We start from the raw sequence: 23,684 nt of genomic DNA on the forward strand, positions 1-23,684 counted from the left end.
ATAAAAAATACGCGTTAAGATGTTTTATTTTTTTGCATCAAAACGGCGCCCCATACGAAGAAAAGGCAAGAGAGATATTTTATCACAAATTGAACGAGGAATTAAAAAATGATTTTTAATTAGTAATATCTCAATGGCGTACCATTTTTTTCTTTAAAAAAATTGAGATTATTACCCGTACGCACGCCAATGATGAACATAATATTCTTAATTGCATGTCAAAAAATGCGCAATAACTACCTCTTAAAACCCACCAAATTTCATTTGCACATCTCGACCGGTTTCAGAGCAATAAATTAAATCGTCAGTTTTTAAGAAAAACTTTGACACCCCGTATCTCGGAAAACGAATCATTTGCGGACATACGTTTATAAGCAAACTGCCATTATTTTCTCATGTAGAATCACCCCTTGAAATTTGTCGCACTTATTTACTAACACCCTATATATGTACATTTGCAATTCCTCCAGGAAAAGTTGAAAGTTACTTTAATCCCTAGAGTTGAAATGACAGTTTTAATCCACGAAGTGAAAAAAATAAATTTAACCCCTCGGCTGCTAAAAATAATATTATAGTCCTTGAAAATGTAGTCTAAAATAGCACTTTGGTCCGGAGAGTGCAAAAAGTTTTAAAATACCGTAGCGACAACAGCGAAACAGATGACACGATGACGACTTAATCGCGAAAGTACCCCGTACATCAGCCGGCGAGTAAATCACCATATTTTTATTGATATATTTATTTCGCAGTGAGAGATGCCCATTAGGCACGGCCAATGTAGTTCACAAAGTACTTCTGCGATGATATAGTGCCGGTATTCCTTAATACCGTCTACTTGGCCACCGTTCTAGACGTTAAATAAATAAACCTGCCTCCGCGCCAGATGTATGATCTTAACATACTATTATTGCCTGCATTACAAACCGTAATTAAAGCCTTAACGACACGTTTGTGGACAAATAAAATCGTGTTATGGAAATTTAAACGATCAACGGGGCAATGTCGGGTTATGTACGCGATTCAGATGATGTATCGAGTGGGTTGCAGTTGTTGGTCTATTAGATTCCCAATAAAATTATGGTTACGGGGATCTTGGGACGAGAGATTTATTTGATCGCTGGGCGGTTCCGTTTCTATTCTCGTTTTGAGCCTGTAGCCTTTGAGATTTCGGGGAAAAAGGAACAGAGGAAAGGCTGTAGTCCCAAGTGGTCTAAAATGTTTCAGGGGGTGATTCTCTTCAAATTATTTCATGAAAAAACGTCTATATGGGTATCCCATAATTCACGCAAGATTTAAATTTTGCGCCATTTGTGCGGTAAAGTGTTGCCAACGAAAAAAAAAACAACGTGACAGCTGACAGTTCAGGGTTATTAAAAATCGACCGCTACACGAAAGAATTGTTGAGCAATATTTTCAAAATAAAGTTGGAAAGTGATTTATCTTCATCAAGTGTGAAGAGTTTAATTGAAAAATTCAGAGAGACTGGGTCAATTAGTGATCTTAAACTCTCTGGCCGTCCTTCAGCAAGTCGATTAAAACAAAATATCGAAATAGTTCATGATAGTGTTGCTGAGAGTCTAAGAACATCAATTCGGCACCATGGTGAAGAATTGGATATTTCGATAAGCTTTCTACAAGTACTCTCATACGAAAGATTTGCATCTTTGCTTATAAAGTTCAATTGACTCAAGAACTGAAGCCTACTGGCCACGCAAAGCGAAGAGAATTCGTTGAAAGGATTATGGAAGAACAAGTGCATGCTGATTTTTCGAACAAAATCATCTTCATCGATGATGGCTTCGTTAATCGACAAAATTGTCCCATTTGGAATTCAGAAGATCCACGAGTGATTTTTGAGAAACAAATGCATCCACAATGTGTCACTGTTTGGTATAGATTTTGGGCTGGTCAGACAGTAACAGTTACTAGTGCTCGCTATCGCGACATGATAATCTATTTTTTTGTGCCTAAATTGCAGGATATTGAAACGTGTGGTTGCAACAAGACGGTGCCACATGCCATACAGCCCGAGAAACAATTCGATTATTGCATAAATCATTTCTTGGTCGTGTAATTTCCCGTTTTGGTGGTCAGAGTTGGCCGCCCAGATCATGCGATATAAGGCCGTTGGACTTTTTTCTTTGGGGTTCTTCAAGACTAAGGTTTATGCTAACAAGCCCATGACCACCCACACCGTGAAGGGAGAAAATTGATAGCTGTATCAATGAAATTCAGCCCCATATATGTAAAACGGTCCTGGAAAATTTCGACCAAAGAGTGAGTATGTACCAGCAAAACCGTGGTCATTTTATTTTATTTTATTTTTATTTGATTTAATACACTGTTCAACAGGTACTACCCAATTATAAAACAGGAATTTTACATACAATAATAAAAGTACATTAATTACAAACAAAATTAAAAGGAACAAAAAAATACAAACCATCATAAAAGAGTAGGAAATAAATAAAATCTATACACTAAATAATACACATCAATGAAGATTAAAATTATATATTTGAAACTACCAGACATTAATAACATTGTATTCTTAAGTCATTAATGCTGAAGTTAAAAATGTCTACAGAATTTTTATACAATTGTTGCAGATTTCATAAAGTGGTGAATGTTTGAGTACATTAGTACGAGGAGTTGGTAAATAAAATGTTCCGTTTTCTCTAGAGCTAAGTCTAGGTATAGAAATGATCATTCGGTTATAAATTGCTGGCAGTCCGCCAAATTACATAAAATTTTAAAAAGAAAGACCTGCGAAAAGTATTTTCGTTTAGTTTCAAGGGTAATAAAGGAATGTCTACTTAAAAGGTCCTCATGCGAATATCCGATATGTGGATAGTAGCCATCAGATTTAAAATTTAAAAATTTATAAAGTCGATGCTGAATCGATTCCAGTTTATTAATGTGGATGCCACTGTGCGGAGACCATACGGGAGAGGCATATTCAAGTTTCGATCTAACGTAATTAAAGTAAAGAAGCTTTATAACTTCTAAGCTTGAAAAATCACGACAGTTGCAACTATAAATGCATATGCTCTATTAGCTTCGGAGACAACAGTATCAATATGATTATTAAATGATAGTTTTTCATCAAATACAACGCCCAGGTCTCGAAATGTTTTCGGTCCTGACTAAAAGCCATTGTCAATTAAACGTAATGCGATTGAACTTGTTGGAGAAACATGACATTACACTTTTCCGTATTTAACATTAGCCTGTTATGATTACACCAAGATTTTATATTAAGAAGGTTTCGTTGAAGCTGAATACAGCAACTAATGTTGCGAACTGAGCTGTATATTTTCACATCATCGGCATAAAGAAGAAAATTTACCTCTAAGTTGTTAACTAAATCATTAATGAATATAATGAATAGTAAAGGTCCAAGAATGGAACCTTGACGAACTCCTGATGTAGCGACATATTCAATCGATTTATACCCATTATAAACTATATACTGTTTTCTGATGTTTAAATAAGATTTGAAGAAATTCATTAAGGCCTCTGATACGCCAAACATATCAAGCTTCTGGAGTAAAATTGAGTGATCAAGCCTATCAAAGTCTTGTTGAAATCCATATATATGACATCAGTTTGTAAATTGTTGTCTATAGAATCGGCTATAAACTGCGTAAGTAAATTGCGATCAAGTTAGTGACAGTAGAACGTCTTTTCATAAAACCATGCTGACATTGTATTATCATATTAGAGATGTTATAATAAATATAGTCATGAAGTAATATTTCAAAAATTTTGCATTATTATAAAAAAATCTCATTGGGTAGATAAATTTCTTGTAAAAATGGGCCACCATAAAATTTGTTAGTTCTACTTGAAACAGTGTTATATCTTCGGTAATATTTTAAATCACTTACTAAATACTACAAAATATGTTGTTAATAACAAATGTAGGTAGAGTATTACAAGACCACTGTAGAGATAAATTTTTTAAAATATTGGGCTATGGAAAATCATTTATCAAATTCTGCTTATTAACACTTTTTTATCGACAAAAATATTTTAAATTAGATACTAAAAACTATTAAATAAAAAAGTACTGATAGTCGTAAATAAAAAAGTAGATACTAATACTCGTATATGTTATTGATTGCCATAAAAAATATTTTCTTAGATATAAAACTAGGCTCTCTTAAACATTTCTTAAGTTCTTCTTGTAATTGCCATTTACTAAAATCAATGGCTATAACATCTTAGAATCACTTAAGTATTTTAGAATGTATGTTTTCAGTTTTAGCACAAGAAGGAATACTTAAAATGAAGAGTTTTACGGATATTCCTGGTATGACAAATTATACAAATTTTCTTTACCTCCAGATACCCATTTATTATCAATAATTATAAAAATCGAATTATAAACCAACTTAATAAACCGGGTGCCTTTCACTATATTAATTTTCTCATGGCATGAACCCCAATCTGCCTCGAATCCATTGACTTATGACCTGGGTGGAGGATTCCAGCGATATGTTATAAAGTCAGGACGTCCCAATTTGTCTATTTCTGTGATATTTTGACTTTGAGCGTGCCAAATAGTCACGAAAACACGATTTAGGCATTAACAGAGGAAACATCTGCTTTCACAGCGCTTGGAATATAACTGATGCGATGCGACGTTCTCTGTCTATGCACAATTTCAATATACATAATCGTTGATTTATATCTATTTAAAAAAATCATGTAGGTGTAGTAATATTATACACTACTATCAATTTGTCATACAATACTATATACTGTCAAAAGAAGAAGTTATATTCTTAACAAAACTCAAATATACATATATGTATAGATATAGGAAAGTGATATAATATTTATGTAGGCATTTATTCAACCCACAGAATCTTGTTAGTAAATTATGATATTTTATAAGTTTTGTTCGAGAATTATGAATAAACCAAATGAGGGCATCAAAAAAAATATAACAAACTTTAAATGCTGATAGTATTTTACAGGGGTTAGTTTTATTTTTTTTAATCCTACTTGAATACACAATTTTAAATAAGTAAGCAAGTAGATACCTACGCTTGTTTCAAATTAGTAGATTTGATACGAGAATTAAATTATAATTCCTGAAAACTAAGAATTAAGTTTTAATTTAAACTAGTTTCATTTTTTTTAATAGGCACTGCTTAAGTGTACTTATATTTAAATGTACTTACTAGTTATTATTAAAGATAGAGAGTTGTAATTTTTACGAATTTTGAAGTTATAGCCGAAAAATCATAATTTTTATGTTTTAGGTGACCGCTATAGTCTCTGTAGTTGGACATTTTTCTTAAATAATAACACTTTATCCTAATTTTTTTGGCTTAGAATTTAGTAGTCTTTAAAATTTTTGATAACTCAAATCAAACTTATATTTTTTTTAATACAAGCTATACTAGGCCAATGCCTTGTTAAAAAGAGGGCATATCAAAAATACGAGCAACATTCGATTCTGGCGAGGAATAGCAGCATTTTTGTCAATGTAAGAGTCTAAGCATATAAAAAATCATTCTAGTTTGTACATTTTTAAAAGCAATGAGTACTCCAAAAAATAAGTTCAGATGAACTTCCGAAAACGCTTCGATTCCGAGATACAGGGTGCTAAAGTTTTCGTAAAAACAAATCTGTTTTCTTTTTTAATCTTCGAAACATGTTGACCAAATTTGGCTATTAATAAATATGATATGAATCGTAATCTTTTATTTAAGCGTTAAATTTTTTTCAAAAATGGTAACATTCTCTGAAAGAGCTGCATAAATTAAAAAAAGGGCGTCACATTCTTTTAGATAGGAAAATTTTAAATTATGTTTTAAAATTCTTGCAAATATGGACTTGACAAATTGACAAATTGTCTATAAATCACTTTTGAATGTTGTATTGCACTCATCGAGATGAAGTGAGAGATTAACACAAAAAAAATCTTATGAATTAATACCTATCATACAAGGTGATAAAAATTAAAAAAAGCGCCTAGTAAATGAAATTTAGCGGTCACACATGTTTACATTACAAACATTTATTACTAGATATGGTACACATCCCTTTTAACACTAACAACACAGGAACACAAAAACGTTGTTCTATTATTATTAAGTTTTCGATCCCGTTGATTGAGCACCTGAAGTCAGTTTGGCATCAGCGCCAATCATTCTCAAGAAAGTGCCCCTCCAAATCCCCCAAGAATGAGTTATTTGTGAATATTGTTCTTCGAGTCTGTTACTTTTGTATAAAAAAAACTAGCAGGCTATGGTACATCAAATCAAGTAGGCTCTTCAGAATTCAATATAAATCTTCAATGCAAATTAATTCTTCCGCAAAAAAGAGTTTATGGAATTGGCTAACATGGTGACGCTAGTGTCACTAGTGAAAGTGAAGCTGAAATTGCAGACTTTCTGGGTAATCGCAATTATAAAACACTAACTGCGAATATGGAGGAAAAACTTGGATGTTACGAATTATCACGTTGATTACTTTCCTCGTAACTTAGGTGACTATAGCGAAGGTCAAGGAGAACGATTTCACTAAGATTTAAAGGAAATAGAAGAAGGTATCAAGGTAATTGGGACATGGATATTATGTCAGACTACTGTTGGATGTTAAAACGAGAACATAAGATTACAGGTAAAAAGAGAAAGAAAAAACCACTACACAGATCTTTTGAAAACAAAATAGTTCGCTACAAGCGACAGCGTTAATTAAAAACAAAAACCTACTGAACACCTTTACATATCTCCTAAGTATATTGTATATTCGTGAATTACACTTTTTTAAATAATTTAGTGGGGAAACTGAATTCAGATTCGTGTTCCATGGTTCCGAGAATATGGGAATAGGGTTACGAAATCCAGTAGACCAGTTTCTTCTACGCCGTTACGATCCTTAAACATAATCGCATATAAACTATTTTTCTTTTGAGGATACCATGTGCATTTTCTCGAAAATAGTTGATGCTGGCGCCAACGTTCCAGCGGGTCCGAAAACATAGTAGTAACAAAGTCTAAGTCTAACAAAAAAGAACGGTTTAATGAAAGAACAGTCTATTAACGAAAGTACAGTCTAACAACAGACTAAATAACAGACAAAAGAACAATCTAACAACAGACTGCTAACAAAACATATTATTAACAAATTTTCACACATTTTCAAATCGTATAAACTTTTTATGTAACACCCTGTACGAAATTTGAATTGAAATGAAGCGTTGGCAGACTTATGATCATAAATTTTTTTTCTTATTTTTTGTTTTTAAAGTTCTTTGTACTGTTTTAACGCCCTGTATATAATTGGAAAATGTATGCTAGCAAGTCCATATTTGTCTCATTCAGAGATAATTACGGTTCACCTTCTCCATAACCTTCCACACTTTGTCCTTCATTGTTGCCACCAAATTTACAATGTTTTGACTAACCCCAATTCTTCTGGTGTGTATTTCTCGCGCCAACTAAGTACGTTTCGTCATTAAACATCACACCGCCAGTCGTATATAATTCTTGGCACGTCCCGAGATCTGGATCTCCATCCGAAGCCTACGACTACCTATTTTAAGAGAATCGGTCCAAGAGATGGACGGATGCGACTGGCGACAAAAACAATGTCCGGAAAGACACCCTGTCCTCCTCTTAATCCAAACACTTTAACGCGCCATCAGGAACGGCTTATTTCTGGAATAAACTCAACAGTTTGCGGCCTCCACTGGTAAATTTACGCGGCGGTCGTAAAATCGAGCACTTATTGGATGACATATTTATGCGCGTGCATAAACATATAAAATAAGCAACGCTTAAAGTTGCAATAAATACGAGTAATTTTGTCTCTGTCCCATTTTCGTCACGGATGGTTAGGGACTGCTTTTTTTGGAAATTTTCTTATTAGGAGAACTGGTTCTGTTTACGTATCTGTATGTATGTATAATAAATTAATTGGAATTAATTGAATTGGTTTCCAAGAAAAACGTTTTTTTTTTAAATTTTAATGCCTTTAAAATGGATTTATAAAACCGAAACGTTGGCATGTTGAAACATTAACATAATAGTGATTTATGCAATAATGAGTGTACCTAATACTGTGTTTCACGAGTTCACTTATAATTTTATGTAAAATTATGCACTAGATCTATGGTTATTTTGACGTTATTTTACTTGTATATGGGAGGTTCAATGTCAACCGGGACACCGTTCTCTTCAAAAATAAAAGTTAGGAAAAAATACGTTTAAGGTCTCAAAATGTTCGTATACTCAAGAGCTTTCGAACAAATGATAGCCATTTTTGGGAAAATTTCGAAATTCAAAATGGCGTCCACAAAATGGCTATAATTACAAATAAAAAATAAACGTTCAGTACTTAGCTTAAAATCATCTATCCATGGAAAATATCTAATCTAATAATAAGTTTCACGATTTTGGACATGCTGAATACGATTTTCATATTCTTACAAGTCCAAGGTGGGAATATTAGTAACAGACATTTTTTAGCATTTTTTTGGTTTTTAGAACATATCTCTCTGGAATAAAAGGATTTTTTGTCTAAAAGTACCTTCTTTTATGATTTTTGACGTACTGACTTTGAGTTATTGAATTATGAAGTTTCAAAAATTAAAGAAATTAAAAAGGGCCATGTTTGACCATTGTTTGGCCTTTTTGACCATATTTCTTCGGAAAAAAGGATAATTCTTTATAAGAATCTATTTTAATGTTTGTTGACATACTGACTTAGATTTTTGTTACCCTGAAAACTTATAAAATTTGTGTGATGAGATCTGACCATTTTTTAAAATTTTTTGAAATTATTTCTTTGGAAAATAGAATATTTGACTAGAAGAAGCTAATTTTATATTTTTTTGACCATCTGGCTTCAATTTTTGAAGACTTGAATTAAAAAAAAATGCTGGTGATGACGTCTGACCAGTTTATTTTACCATTTTTTGGCATTTTTCGACCACACTTTTGGTAAAAATATTTGTCTAGAAAAGGCTTTTTTAAGTTTTTTGACATCATAATTTCGATTATTGAGATCCTAAAGTACAAACAAATTTGGGTTGTAGGAACTGGCTATTTTTTGACAATTTTTTGGCATTTTTTAGCATCAAGTCCCAACAACTTTAAACCTAACATAGCCTAAGGTGATCAGCACCAAGCCTAATCACTATATACCTAACATATCTGCTTTTAATTGCCTAAATGCCTAATTAATCGGAGCCCTAGTAATTTAAACCTACGTAATTAATTTTCTAGGTGCCAAAAAATTGTGAAAAAATTACAACCGCAAGCCCCCCATTCCAATTACTATACGGGCTGTCCCAAAATTAGTTTGCAACACTTTAGCAGTCGATTCTACAATCAAAAATAAGATTATTTTTTCCTATAAACAAGGGTCGAAAAATGCTTCCTAAGGGAGCTACGCCCCCCTAAAAGGGGCCTCGGGAGATCATATTTTTCAAAATATTTCCAAGATCAGTTAACGTATCATTATGAATTTTGGTATGTTGGACATTCAATGAATGTTCTAACGAACTACACGAAAACTGTTTAAAAATTTTAGTCAGGGGTGTCTCAGGCAGGGGGTAAAATGCGCCCCCAATTTTTTGCATGTCAATATTTTTAAATTTAAACATCAGACAATGATAGATATGAGTTTTTCACAAAAAAATGTATTCTTGATTTACTTCGATAAAATGCTTCGTTTTCGAGAAAAATCGATTTTAAAGTTTTATTGCATAATCTCAATAATGGAAAAGGATTACATGAATAGGTAGGTAGGCCATGAAAACAAACATTTGTTAGTTGAATTAATTTGATAGATTATTAAACTTAAATTTTTGCTTTCACTTTATTGATGTACTGATATTAATCTAAAGAAAAAATTAAAAAATGCAAAATTTTAATAATCGCGAGCTAGCAGACATTCATTTTGTGTATGAATTTTGTAATGGGAGAGCGCTAGCGGCACAAAGAGAATACCAACGGCGATACCCGAATCGGAGGCAACCTTTTGTGAAGAACTCATATCTATCATTGTTTGATGTTTAAATTTGAAAATATTGACATGCAAAAAATTAGGGGCGCATTTTACCCGTAAGTCTCCCGCCAGACACCACTGACTAAAATTTTTAAACAGTTTTTATATAGTTTGTTAGAACATTTATTGAATGTCCAACATACCAAAATTCATAATGATATGTTAACTGGTTTTGGAATTATTTTGAAAAATATGATCGTAGAATCTACTGCCAAAGTATTGCACACTAATTATGGGACACCCTGTATATTTATTGTAGAGATTAGTGTGTATATTGTAATGATAAGTTTGTGGAGTGGTGTTTTAACAATAAAGTTAATAATTATTCTGAAACTGTATTATTAAAAAATGAAAATCTCATCAATCTGATCACACTACTATGTTAAAAACGACGTTGGCAGTCAGAGAAAATCACGAGGTTTCCGAAGTTACTTGCTCTTCTTAAGAGATAAAATTTTGGTATGTGCAAAACCGTACTTATCTTATCAACTTCGACGTCACCTGTTACATGAGTGTTGCACAATAATGAAAAAGTAATATTAACGGTCGGTAGAAGGAAGCACAAAAAAACAAGCGCTTAGGTAGGGAATTCTGGAAGGAAGCCAAAATAGTTAAAGATAGGCAGTTGAAGTGAGGACAGCGCGGAGTGAAAAGTAAGACGATCAGTGTAGTGTGAAAAATATAGAAGTAGTGGAAAATTAAGTGTTTAACCGGTATTAGTTAGCAGGTAATATTCTTTAAGTACTTTGTTGTTAATTGTTCTATGTAATCTTATGATTGTGATGTTTATAGATGTTTCATGATAATAATTCTGTATATGTTTAGCCTTCATTGTCTTACGCTCAGGGGCTTTGTTTCACATTTAACTTGTTTTATCATTTGTTCTTTGATTTCTTGTACTCACTTTATGTCATACGTCTATACGAGCCTTGTTGAATTTACTAACATTTTCGCCCATGCGGAACGAATTTGGATTAAGCTCGATTGCCTCCCATATGGGACTCCAGTGTTATGAAGGATCTTCCGAAATATCAACTATAGCTGATTGGCTAACTAACACCAAACCTCTTCAGTGTGTATGACTAATATGGGTTAACAAATGACATTTAATGACACATTAAATGAGACAGGTCTTATTTATCATTAGCAATTGGTTAGCGGTTGTTTGGTATTTATATTTGGGTGGTAAGAGCAAGGATCGTGGGTTTCTCTGCCATGCTCTTTCCCCACAGGAGCTCTAGGTGAGCCTGGCACTCTCATTCTATGTTAAATGGTTGTTAATGTTTTTGTTGTTCTTTCTATTTGTCACATGTTTGATTTGAAGACTGTTGTACGTAAAATAATAAAGTTAGGTGTATTAACTCTGCTTTTGTTTTATAAAATTAAACCATACATCCCCTCAAAAAAAGTTAGTAGCCAGCGCCTTCCGGTCAATAAAAACATAGATACCTACCCACAACGTAGGTATTCCTTATGACGATCACATATTTTTGGCCACAACTACGTTTATTTTTTCGATCGAACCCAGGGTTGTTATACTACAGGGAGAAACAAATAAAACAGGATATAATACAGGAAATATTCAATCTCCGCTTCAGGCGCCTAAAAGAGATTCTACATTCTCAGGAGCAAATTCGGAAGCTTTATAATATTCTGTTTTTCAATTTCTTCTCTCATCCCTTGTAGACAGTGTATTTCAAACTGTAATAATTGCATAATTAATTTACGTGATCCATTGCGACAACACTATTTTGAAAAAATCAAGACTACAGCTTGAGCCTACCTACCTACGCCTCGTTTTGCTAAGTGCCCACCCCCGCGCACAATTCATTCCAATACCCAAAATAAAATACCATTAAACGTTATATATTCCGGTTGTCAAATAAGGCAGTGGCGCTTCTATAAACACCATACATCTCCCCGTCCTAACGACACCATATTTTGAAACATTTAAGCGCCTAAATATACCCGAACGCAAAGGTATGCCACGCCGGATGTTGTAAAAATCGGATCGGTGTTCTTATTTCGTGTTAATATATCCGATGCCCCTCTCGAGAAGTGCCTCCGGGGATGGGAATCGATCCTTTTAGTCACCTTTTAGTTCTCGCCGACGACTTTTAACGTGCTAAGTGTCCTGTCAGCAGCTATTTTGAATGTCTGGTATCACCGGGAGAAGTACATAATTCTAAATTGCCGGGGAAACGTAGATGTCGACGGTCTTTATCGGGAGTTTGGGTTAGGAGTGGATACATGACGTTTATTTAGACGTTAAGCGCACGTTAATTTTGTCATCACGGTTACACAGGAGCTTTTTACAGATTTTACATAGCAGGATCTAAATTTATTAATATTTCCACGAAATAACTCAGTGGGATTTTTTTTTTTCATAAACAAGAGGCTACACTACTTAGATCCACGCCACTGGTCGAAATAATACAATTACAATTACACCAGTTGAAATATCATTTATGTATACGCGGGTATTAATTTTATTTAAAATCCAGTAAGGATTCCTGAGATATAACAGAAAATTTCTAAAATTTAACGCTGTTTATCTCGAAAATAGGGTCCTAAAGCAGAACGTTGTAGAACAAAACTTAGTTTGCAGGCCACAGGGTGTTTGGTAAGTCGATGCATTCCTTGGAGAAGGTTATAGTACAAGTGATTTGTGATATATGCCAACTAATAATAATTGCATTTTTATTTTTGAAAAAAAGTTTAGTAGGCCTTACAAGTAAACTGAATTTTTCATACAATCTACCAACAAATTTTATAAGGAAAACTTTATTTTCATATTTCAAATTTGAAGGCAGTCGACCTACCTCAATTATTATCAATTTCTTCATGTTTCGTAGGTAGTGGCCTCATTTTGTAAGAGATCGGGAAAGATGTTATTAGAAATCTTTTAGAATTAAAATTTATATTAATGTCCCAAATTTGGTGGTAATAGCAATTCAGTGGTTTATCAAACAAAGAAAATAAAGTAAGCTTATTTATTTTCAAACTTGCTCTATGGACATACCTACATTTTAATTGTGAATAAATTTTCTCTATAAAATTGTTTGATATAAGAAAAAAGTACTTTAACTAAACAGAAAATACATTTCTAATTGTTAACAACACCTACTTATTTTTTCGAAATTAATAATACGCAACAAATTACTTTTAATCATACAGCAAAATGCCAAAATTTCAGCTTAAACAACACCTATGACTGTATGTGGATTATAGACACTCTTTGCATATTAAATATTGGAAAATGGTAGTTTTTATGGGTTTCTTAATTGATATTGTGTTTTATTTAGTTTTAAAAATAAAATCAATGACTATTTCCTCGTATAAGTTGTTACGATGTCAACTGGAACCTGTAAATCTTAAAGCACAGGACCGTATGCACTTCTTCTGAAATTTCTCCCTATGCTTTGACCATGATGTGTCACGTAATTTATACTCGAATAGCAATTCGGCGAGTCCGGTAATGGTAAACTAGTTCGCCTGATGTAGAATTGACGGCGGCGCGCTGGTCATCAAAGCAAACTGTATTGGTCCACTAGGTCGTAAATATTTTTTTTTGTATGGTACACGGGTTCACTTAGCTTTGCCGCTTTGCCAGTGCAGTGCAGAGCATTGCTTGGCGGGGTATGTTGTTGGTATAATGCGTATTATTATTTATTGGTTGATACTATTATTTGTTCATGTCGTAACCAGTAAAGGGTAATAGTTATTAAAATAAATGTTATCAAGTAATTTAGCGTTTCTCTCTGAAGATTCTTTGAAGCGGAGGATAACGAAATAACTCGGGAAAATCCCCAAATAGTGGAACCGGTTTTTGTCGAAAGCATCGAAACAAACTCAGAATTTAAAAACGTATTATGTTAAATATATGAATGTTTGAAAATTGAAAATATTGAACAATGTGATAAAAAAGTTAGGAAACGGATTAACGAATTAACTAAGATATTAAAAACGACAATTATCACGTAATTAAAGAAGGACTGATCACGATACAAAGAGGAAACGGAAAAATACAAAATTAAAGAAAATTGACGATTTTATCAGATGTAAAGTGGCGCACAATTTATAGTATGTATAAAGAAAATAAAGTTTCTACTTTAAACATGATTCGAGATAAATTAAGTGATTATCCTGATTATAATTATAAATCTTTATATATTTTACGACATGCTTTATTACAATGCGATTTTAAACATAAAAAACTTGACAATCGTATGGTAATTATATGGTAATATAGTATATCTAGACGAGACAGGGCTAAATTATTCTGGGCGTCTATGGATTCCGTAGAATTTATGAGGTAAATGTTTTTATGCGGTTCCAATTGAGATCATAACAACTATAGAAGACACCCCCTATATATGTAGTTCAAGGGAGTCAACATCAAAAACAAAATTTTTCGAAATTGGAACAAAAGCAGATGTTTTTAATAATAACGGCTTTCTTTTAAAAAGTGAGAAATAATAAAAATGTCATCTTTTGAAATCAATCCATGAAGACACCGTATAATACTCTTATTTATTTTTATTAGGTAACACACATTCTTCAACATTTTTAAAAATTATATAAAAAAATACTTAAAACATTATTTCCAGGCATATAATAAAATAATTATAATTATTTTTAATAATGGGTAAAAAAAAATTGGACAACGACACGCGGTGTTCCCAAGCGGTCACCCATCCAAGAACTAACCGCGCCCGACGATGCTTGACTTCAGTGATCGGACGAGAACTGGTATTTTACATCGTGGTATGGCCGTTGCCTGACAATATATAGTAACTTCTTGAACACATTAAAAAAATCTGATTAATCGTTTTTAAATCATATTGATATAAATCATGTTGATATACATTTAATTTCGAAAACTTCTGTAGTTCCCTTATTAGTATTCATACAAAAAAGTATTTAAAGCTGTATGTTTTTAGAAATTTTTTTATTTTTTGAAATACATTTTTATTTTTTGCTTTGTTAAGACTTAGAAATAATGCAATTAACTGCAATTTTTTAAAATTTCTCCATTGTAATAAGCACGGTTCCAAAATTACACCTTATTAATGTTCTTCTGTTCTTTGTATATACATATGTATATGTATATGTAATATACATAGACGTAGAGTAGATAGATTTATAAAATTATTATGACAAAAAATACGGTACTTATAAATTAAGGATTTTGTATATAAAAACAACGTGTTCATTAAATCATAAATTAATAGTAAAATTTAATTTTAATGGCGATTTCAACGACCAACAACAAATAAATCTGCTAATACTTTCACTGAAAAGTAAAATAAAATGTTAATAGTGATATTAAAATTAATCGTACTAATTCTAAAATAACAAAAATATTGTTCGTTTGATAATAAAAATACCACATTTAGATTTATTGTGGTGAAGAAATATTTCTGAATGCTTTTGCCAAAACACGACAAGGATGTAATAAAATCTCAAATATCTTGTTAATATGTAATATATGATATAGTTCTTCCATATATCAAGACGATATATTATTTTTCTGTTCAAAATACTGATCGTAATTTTTACGGTTATAAACGGTTTTGTTGAAAAGCATCATAATTTTAATGTTGTGTCAAATCGACCGGTTCCGACAGCTGTCGACGGAATTGTTGAGTGCTGTCTATTTCGTCATATGTGTTCGTTTAATATTCTAATCATGTTTTATAAACATAATAGTTCTGAGCTGTAGTAGTTCTGTCCAGAATCGAAAAAAACTTAATTGTTAAATACAAATATCGTCAATTAAGAATAAAGTATGGATTTCTAAAATATATTTTTTTATTAACGTACGTAAAATGTAAAATACCTACCTACACGTGTTGTATGTCCGTGGTACATAACTTTCTCGTAACTATTTATTTGCACACGAGTGTGAGAAAAAACCGTAGCAGTGGCATTACTGACATCTCTGGTATTTAATATCATGACCTTCTAAATTGTTAAAGTGGCAAAAATAACAGTGCGACATTAATCCATATAATTTGTAGGTAAATTAGTGAAACAGTAGTTATTTTTTTCAAATTAATACCATTGTTGGTACATGCGGAAAAATAATCAACAATTATGGTACGTACTATATTCAGGGTGTCCCATTTTAAATAACGCATTGCAATTTTGACTGTAACACTTTCTCTTGTAAAACTAGTTTCGTTAGTAAATAAAATATTATTAGTAAATTCATTATCCTCTTCTTATTCTTCCACAATGTTATTACAGAGCCGAAAAAAAATTATGGTGAAAAATCAGACTTATACCTGCTTTAAACAATTTTTGTTACAATTCGTAACATCAAAATTACTGATGATATTTATTTGAAGCATGACAACTTGATTAATTACAGAAAGAATTATCAAAAATTTGATGTTTAATAACACATTAATAGCGATTTCCTGGTAAACGGTTACATTTATCAGCTTGAATAAAGTTATAAAGACATATTTTTTTCCGATATTGTTTCTCTTTTCAATAATGTTTAAATTTCTGTGATGTCTGGCAAGAGAAAAAAGTTATGAACAAAACAAATTTTGAGTTCTAGGTAAAGTGCCCTCTAGCAGAGCATAATGAAACTTTTCTCTGACTCGTCCAATAAAGCTACATCTACTTATACTCCGCGGTCGAAATTATAGAGAGTGACTAAGACATAACATAAAAACACTATTACCATAATGCGTATAAAATATAAAATGTCTAGAGACCGAGTTACACTGAACGTCGATCTATATTCTATCTCTGTCTTTTGCACTTGGTAGGGAATAGGGAAATGCTTTTTTAGTGGGTGTAAACGGACTTGATTTAACCCGTCCTGAGAAACGTCATAGCATAAGCGTAGACGAGGGGTCTAATTCCATGGCTATAATAAATTTATAAATTAAAAAAACACAATTGGGACGTTTTAAAATGCTGTAATAATTAAAATGGATCAAAGTGCCTGTTATAACAAACCGTAAAAAAAATATTAGATGTTATGTTTTATTATTTTTTTTTTAACTTTGACAGGCTGTAACTTGCAAACAATTAACAATTCAAAAAAAAATTCATTACACACTACTATTATTTTAATGCGTAGAATCACGTCCCGGAGTTTCCTGACGGACTTTAAGAACACCCTGTATAGCTACCCTGGTGTTAGTATAGTATAAATTTGACATTTGGGCTGGTCTCAGGTGACGTCATGCGCAAACAGGACGAAATTGAGCCAGCTGCCGAGTACATCATACTTTTCTCACGTCCTAAGGCAGATATCGGGTGCCAAAGTGGTCCTAGAGATTTACGTTTTGGATTTTAATTTCAGAACCGCCGTTTTTGACGTAGTATATTATCTATTATTTGATCTTAAAACCGGTCTTGCAAAAAAATGTAAATACAATTTACATCGTATTTAAAGGAAGAAGGAAAGGATTTAAAGGATCGTATTTAAAAAAATGAAGTTGGTGATGGTCCTGGAGAGACGAAACGTTACATGTAGAAACTGATTATGTCATTCGATAGAGGGCAAAAAGTTTGCATGAGAAAGTTTTCTTCTTTTTTCAATATCACCTCAAACAAGGCTGATATGAAACAAAAACGGATTTCCAAAATTTAGGGTTTTTTTGTCAAATGTTTCGAAAACTAATCATGTTAGCCTAGATTTTTTAGGGGCATAATGTTGGTCCCCTGATTATGCAATTTTGTCCCCATTTAAGCTACTTCGTATCTCTTACCGTTTCCCTGTAGTGAGAAGCGAATTTGTAACAGTCTGTATACGTTGTGAAAATTTTGACAGACACCAAATTATCGACCTGAAAATGTTACATACACAGAATTTTTTTTAAGAGCAGCAACACCTAGAGTTAATTGTTACAAATTATTTAATGCATTAGTTTATTTTTTCGGTGGAGTCATCCAAATGAACTTAATTATTCAATACCCATAAATACTAGAAAAAAACTTTGTTCAGTGTAACCCAAATTCAGGGCTAGATATAATATGTGGAAAATAACACATACTTATTATAATTTTTTCCATCCATTTTGAATCTATTGAGTGAAATTATTGAGTATATTTTCACACAATATTGGGCATTTTAATCATTTTACTCATTTGTGATTATATTTAAACTAAAACTGAGTACTTTCACTCAAATATAGGTACTCCTTAAATAATTTCTTCACGTAAACTCGTATTTGGTGCATGCTTGTACCCAAATCAGAGTAAATGTCCTCATTACTGAGCGAGTCTAAATGTATATTACCCTTGACTATGAGTGTATATAGTCAAAGATATTACTTTCGAGTAATTTTAATGGCGCCGTGAAGATGGCACTACTTACATATTACTTCTGTAATCTCGACCATAGCTGATAGGGGCCCGTTAGTTGCTCTAGAAAAGCGCGATCGCCAGGAGAACAAGCCTTAGCCGGCCTTAGCTGGCGGGTCTCAGCCAGGACAGGAGGAGGCCCCGCGAAATGAATTAATTTCACACTGTATATCTTAATTAATCATTTATGAGTGATTTATTTTTGCACTCAATATTTAGTTAATTAAAAACCAAGTCTGAGTAAAAAAAACTAAAAAATGATGATATCAATTCAAAAAAATCAACTCGAAATTGGTTTTATATACTCATAATAGAGTCAAAACTCGCTCAATTGATAGTTAGCATAACTCGCATTTTTGAGTAAAACTCACTCATATTTTATGCAATAGTTTCACTCAGTTGTACTCATACCAAAAAAGTACTCAATCGGGTGTAAAATTGATACGTTATTGAGTGAAAATGAGTGAAATAATTTTACAGTGTACTGTGTGAAACAGCTACTCTGCGAACTAAAGCTCCATCCATCATTGAAGTACATCGGCAATATTGATCTAGTAATATTGTGGATGTATAATGCTGTACGTGGCTTTACACCGCAGAGTAGTTATTTCGCAAAACTGTTTCACAAATATTCAATCAACTTGATTTTGTTGAATCATCTTTGTGTTTTTTTTTTTTAATTTACCGGTTCTGATGATACCGCTACGTAGCCGGCCGGTTAGACGCAAACATTTCAAAATAAAATTGCTGTATCCCGTGCACGACGCATAGCGTTTAATTCTAAAACCGTCTCAGCCAGATAGCAATAATATCATCTTTTGACAGCGACAGATCTTGTAATGATACGAATTTACAAAGTCGGAGATATTTATATCTATTAAAACAGTGTTTTACTGTTTTAATAATGTATTTTTGGAACGCCGCACTGACATTTATTTGCTTTTTCAGAATAGCCAGCGAAAGACGGTCGGCCGTCGTCTTTTTGGTTTTGCTGGGATGTGTGGATTTGACAGGCACATCCCATAATTTCTGGAGTTTTACTACCAAAATACATTTTTATTAAAATATCGCTTCCTTCATAAAAATAACGTTTAGATTGATGGNAAAAAAAACTAAATTTATTTTGAGTTTTAGATTGTTGTAAACTAACATTTAAAAAAGTAAATCAAAATCAGGAAACGCCATATTTCCTTTCAACACCACAATTCATAGTTTTTATATTGTCTTTTATTTTCTAATACTTAATTTGTCCTTAATTTTACAGTACCTTATAGAATAATACACTCGAACAATCATTTATTTACACAACACACCACATCACGTAAAACGACGCCAATGCTTAACGCGCGGGATAACAAACGACAAACAGGTTGGCTAAAATGCTTTTGTAACTACGCACTACGCCACTTTGTTCCCATACCAAAAGTGGGGGATGCGTGCACAGATCTGCGCGAATACCCCCACCATGCCAACTTATAATTCTGGTTGTTTTATCTTCTTTGCCTTAGCCGGCCTCAGCTGGCGGGTCTCAGCCAGGACAGGAGGAGGCCCCGCGAAGTGAATTAATTTCACACTGTATATCTTAATTAATCATTTATGAGTGATTTATTTTTGCACTCAATATTTAGTTAATTAAAAACCAAGTCTGAGTAAAAAAAACTAAAAAATGATGATATCAATTCAAAAAAATCAACTCGAAATTGGTTTTATATACTCAGAATAGAGTCAAAACTCGCTCAATTGATAGTTAGCATAACTCGCATTTTTGAGTAAAACTCACTCATTTTTTATGCAATAGTTTCACTCAGTTGTACTCATACCAATAAAGTACTCAATCGGGTGTAAAATTGATACGTTATTGAGTGAAAATGAGTGAAATTATTTTACAGTGTACTGTGTGAAACAGCTACTCTGCGAACTAAAGCTCCATCCATCATTGAAGTACATCGGCAATATTGATCTAGTAATATTGTGGATGTATAATGCTGTACGTGGCTTTACACCGCAGAGTAGTTATTTCGCAAAACTGTTTCACAAATATTCAATCAACTTGATTTTGTTGAATCTTCTTTGTGTTTTTTTTTTAATTTACCGGTTCTGATGATACCGCTACGTAGCCGGCCGGTTAGACGCAAACATTTCAAAATAAAATTGCTGTATCCCGTGCACGACGCATAGCGTTTAATTCTAAAACCGTCTCAGCCAGATAGCAATAATATCATCTTTTGACAGCGACAGATCTTGTAATGATACGAATTTACAAAGTCGGAGATATTTATATCTATTAAAACAGTGTTTTACTGTTTTAATAATGTATTTTTGGAACGCCGCACTGACATTTATTTGCTTTTTCAGAATAGCCAGCGAAAGACGGTCGGCCGTCGTCTTTTTGGTTTTGCTGGGATGTGTGGATTTGACAGGCACATCCCATAATTTCTGGAGTTTTACTACCAAAATACATTTTTATTAAAATATCGCTTCCTTCATAAAAATAACGTTTAGATTGATGGCTTCGAGTAATGCATTTAGACGCGAGTTGCTTATTCATTATTACATCTTAATAACTGGAATTTCTACGAGTGAGATTTGTCTTCCAGGTACCTTTTCTATTACTGTGCGTAAATATGATATGCATTAATGTGTAAATATATCTATTTATAGTATTTTTTTATTTAGTAATTTTTATTGGTTAATAGTAATTCGTATTAATAAGATGTAAAATATTTACAGAATACTGTTTGCAGTTCGAGTGCCTATATTTTTCGCTCATACAACAACAAAAACTTATTGTCATTTTTTTTAAACCTACCATAATGACGGGTGACTGTTATTATTATCTTGCCTTTTAATGAAACGACATATATTTTTACTTATATTGATGTAGACGATATATGATATTTCCGTAAAATTTACAAAAAAAATGCATCTTATCATTTAAGGCAAGAATAAATGAATTTGTGCATTTTAAACTTCTGAAAGGTATTCCAAAATTCATAGCGAAAAGTAATTTTGATAGAAAACAGAGGTTTTTAATTAAAAATTGTAAATTTTTTATTGATTCATAAAATATACAGTACCTTCTTATTGGGTTGTGTATGGAATCCAATATCGGGTAAATAGCCTCCACGGTTTTGTTGGCACATAAGTTTGTCGAAATTTTCTGTGACCGCTTTGCATAAATGAGGCTGAATTTCGTTGATACAGCGCTCATTTTCGTCTTTCAAGACATGGATGATGGGCTTGTTGGCATAAGCCTTTAGACTTCCCAAAAAAAAGAGCCCAGCGGTTTTAAATCGTATGTTTTGGGCTGCCAATTCTGATCAGCAAAATTGGAAATTACACAACAATGAAATGACTCATGCAGTAATTGAATTGTTCCTCAAGCTGTATGGCATGTGGCACCGACTTGTTGAAACCATATTATGTCGTCTACATCCGTATTTTGCAATTTAGACACAAAAAAAATTATCATATCGCGACAGCGCGCACCGTTAACTGCTATTGCCTGACCAGCCGCATTTTAGAAGAAGAATGGTCCGATGATGCCTCCAGCCCAAAATCCACACCAAATAGTGACACGTTATGGATAACTTGTGGATTTTCTGAACACCAAAAGCGACAATTATATCAATTGACTCCATCAGGATTTAAATGAGTCTCATCGCTGAAGATAATTTTGTTGGAAAAATCAGTATCCACTTGTTGTTGTTCCATAATCCATCCAACGAACTCTCTTTGCTCTTCGTAGTCAATAGGCTCCAGTTCTTGAATCAATTAAATTTTGTAAGCATGAAGATGCGAATCTTTCGTGAAAATACGCTGTAAGTTACAATGGAAAACACATTTATCAATTTTGAACTTAAGAAAAAAATTGATGAAATTACTTCTTAAATTGCTCCTTAAGGGTAATCCAGATGACCATAACCAGTGCTAGAAATATCTGACAGGTTTTCTTGTTTCATAATATTTATTTAGCTGTTATACCTATCTTTACTACAGTTTAGACATTTCTATACCTACTTCAAAATTTTACGTTTTGCTTTCTGAAACTTTCAACAATATTTTTCTTTCGCCAATAGCACGGAAATAGAAAAAGGAATGGATGTTTTCCAATAAAAAAGTTTCATTTAATTTGCTTATTAATGAACCTGTATCTATCATTAGTAACACGCAAAATATTATGTCTGAAGTCTGGACCACACACCGTATGTAGGTACACAAGTAGAAAATGGTAGACTCCGCTAGTTTGAAATAAGCGACCCTTACTATTGATTAATGACCGCCATTAAAGTAATAAGGTACAAAAATAAAATATTTTAATAAACATCATTTAGATGTGTTTTGGGATTTTTACAAAATGATACAATTTATTTTAGAAGCTTTTAGGCGTTTCAGGACGTTCCAGTGTGTAATAAACAATTTCCGGGAGATAATTACAAAAAATTACAGACATTAATTATTCTTATTAAAGAAATATTGTTAATGACTCGTCTGTATTTCATAAAAATGCACTCTTTTAGTTACTTATATACTTAAAATTAAGGCCAGTCCACACGATCCGGAATTCCAGAATGCGGATCTGAATTTCCGCATTTACGTTGTACAGGCAATGTTTATTCGTTTTCATTGTGAGGAGTTCGTAAATTGAAATTCCATTTTGTTGCTCTGTCATGTTATACAAATATGATAAAAACAAGTAATTATAAAAGTCGTTCCAATTGATTAAATTTGGAATATTTAAAGACTAGAATAGAATAACACAACCCGACAATTGCAAATCACCTACTGTTTCATTGAGATAGGGACTAACATTTGACAGTCACTTGAGGAATTACTACTTGTATTTTGAATTTTTAATTTTAAAAATCAACTGAAAATTTGTTATTTTTGAATGTACAAACTTTAAATTTTGATGGTACATATAGAACCTTGAGTATATGAAATTAATAATAGTTATTTCTACAGTTTTGTATAACTTTAAGCCATCGACATCTAAAGGACACCACGATCAATGAAATACTAAATTAGACCAAGCAAATTAAATTTTTACTCGAAAAAAGTCCTATCAGCTAGATTATTGTAAAATTGTCTAAATGAACATAATACAAGACATCTCTCGTCTCGTGAGTCAAAAACTTTTATTAGCTAACTTTTCTATTTAAACAAATAAGTGAGGAAAACAGTTTTTTCACTTTGCAGGGAAAACCATCAATTTTAGCGAAAAGTGACTCTCAGACAGCTTATAGGGAGTAAAATTATCTACAAAATGAGACTGGTTAAATTAAAATCGGTTAATAAACAAAAAAGTTATTGCAAAAAAA

At 32.5% G+C, this 23,684-nt stretch overlaps 1 protein-coding gene and 1 non-coding gene across 3 annotated transcripts in view; one reads left to right on the plus strand and one right to left on the minus strand.

Annotated features, from left to right (window-relative positions):
• The window catches only part of LOC108909161 (transcription factor SUM-1), a 116,730-nt gene that overhangs the window by 91,170 nt on the left and 1,876 nt on the right, over positions 1-23,684 (plus strand). The window lies entirely within an intron of this gene.
• Positions 14,694-14,813, minus strand: LOC111691948. Its single transcript, XR_002763100.1, has one exon. It is a non-coding gene; the product is annotated as a 5S ribosomal RNA (ribosomal RNA).

This window comes from Anoplophora glabripennis, unplaced genomic scaffold (assembly GCF_000390285.2).
Source record: "Anoplophora glabripennis isolate ALB-LARVAE unplaced genomic scaffold, Agla_2.0 scaffold463, whole genome shotgun sequence".
Lineage (NCBI taxonomy): Eukaryota > Metazoa > Arthropoda > Insecta > Coleoptera > Cerambycidae > Anoplophora > Anoplophora glabripennis.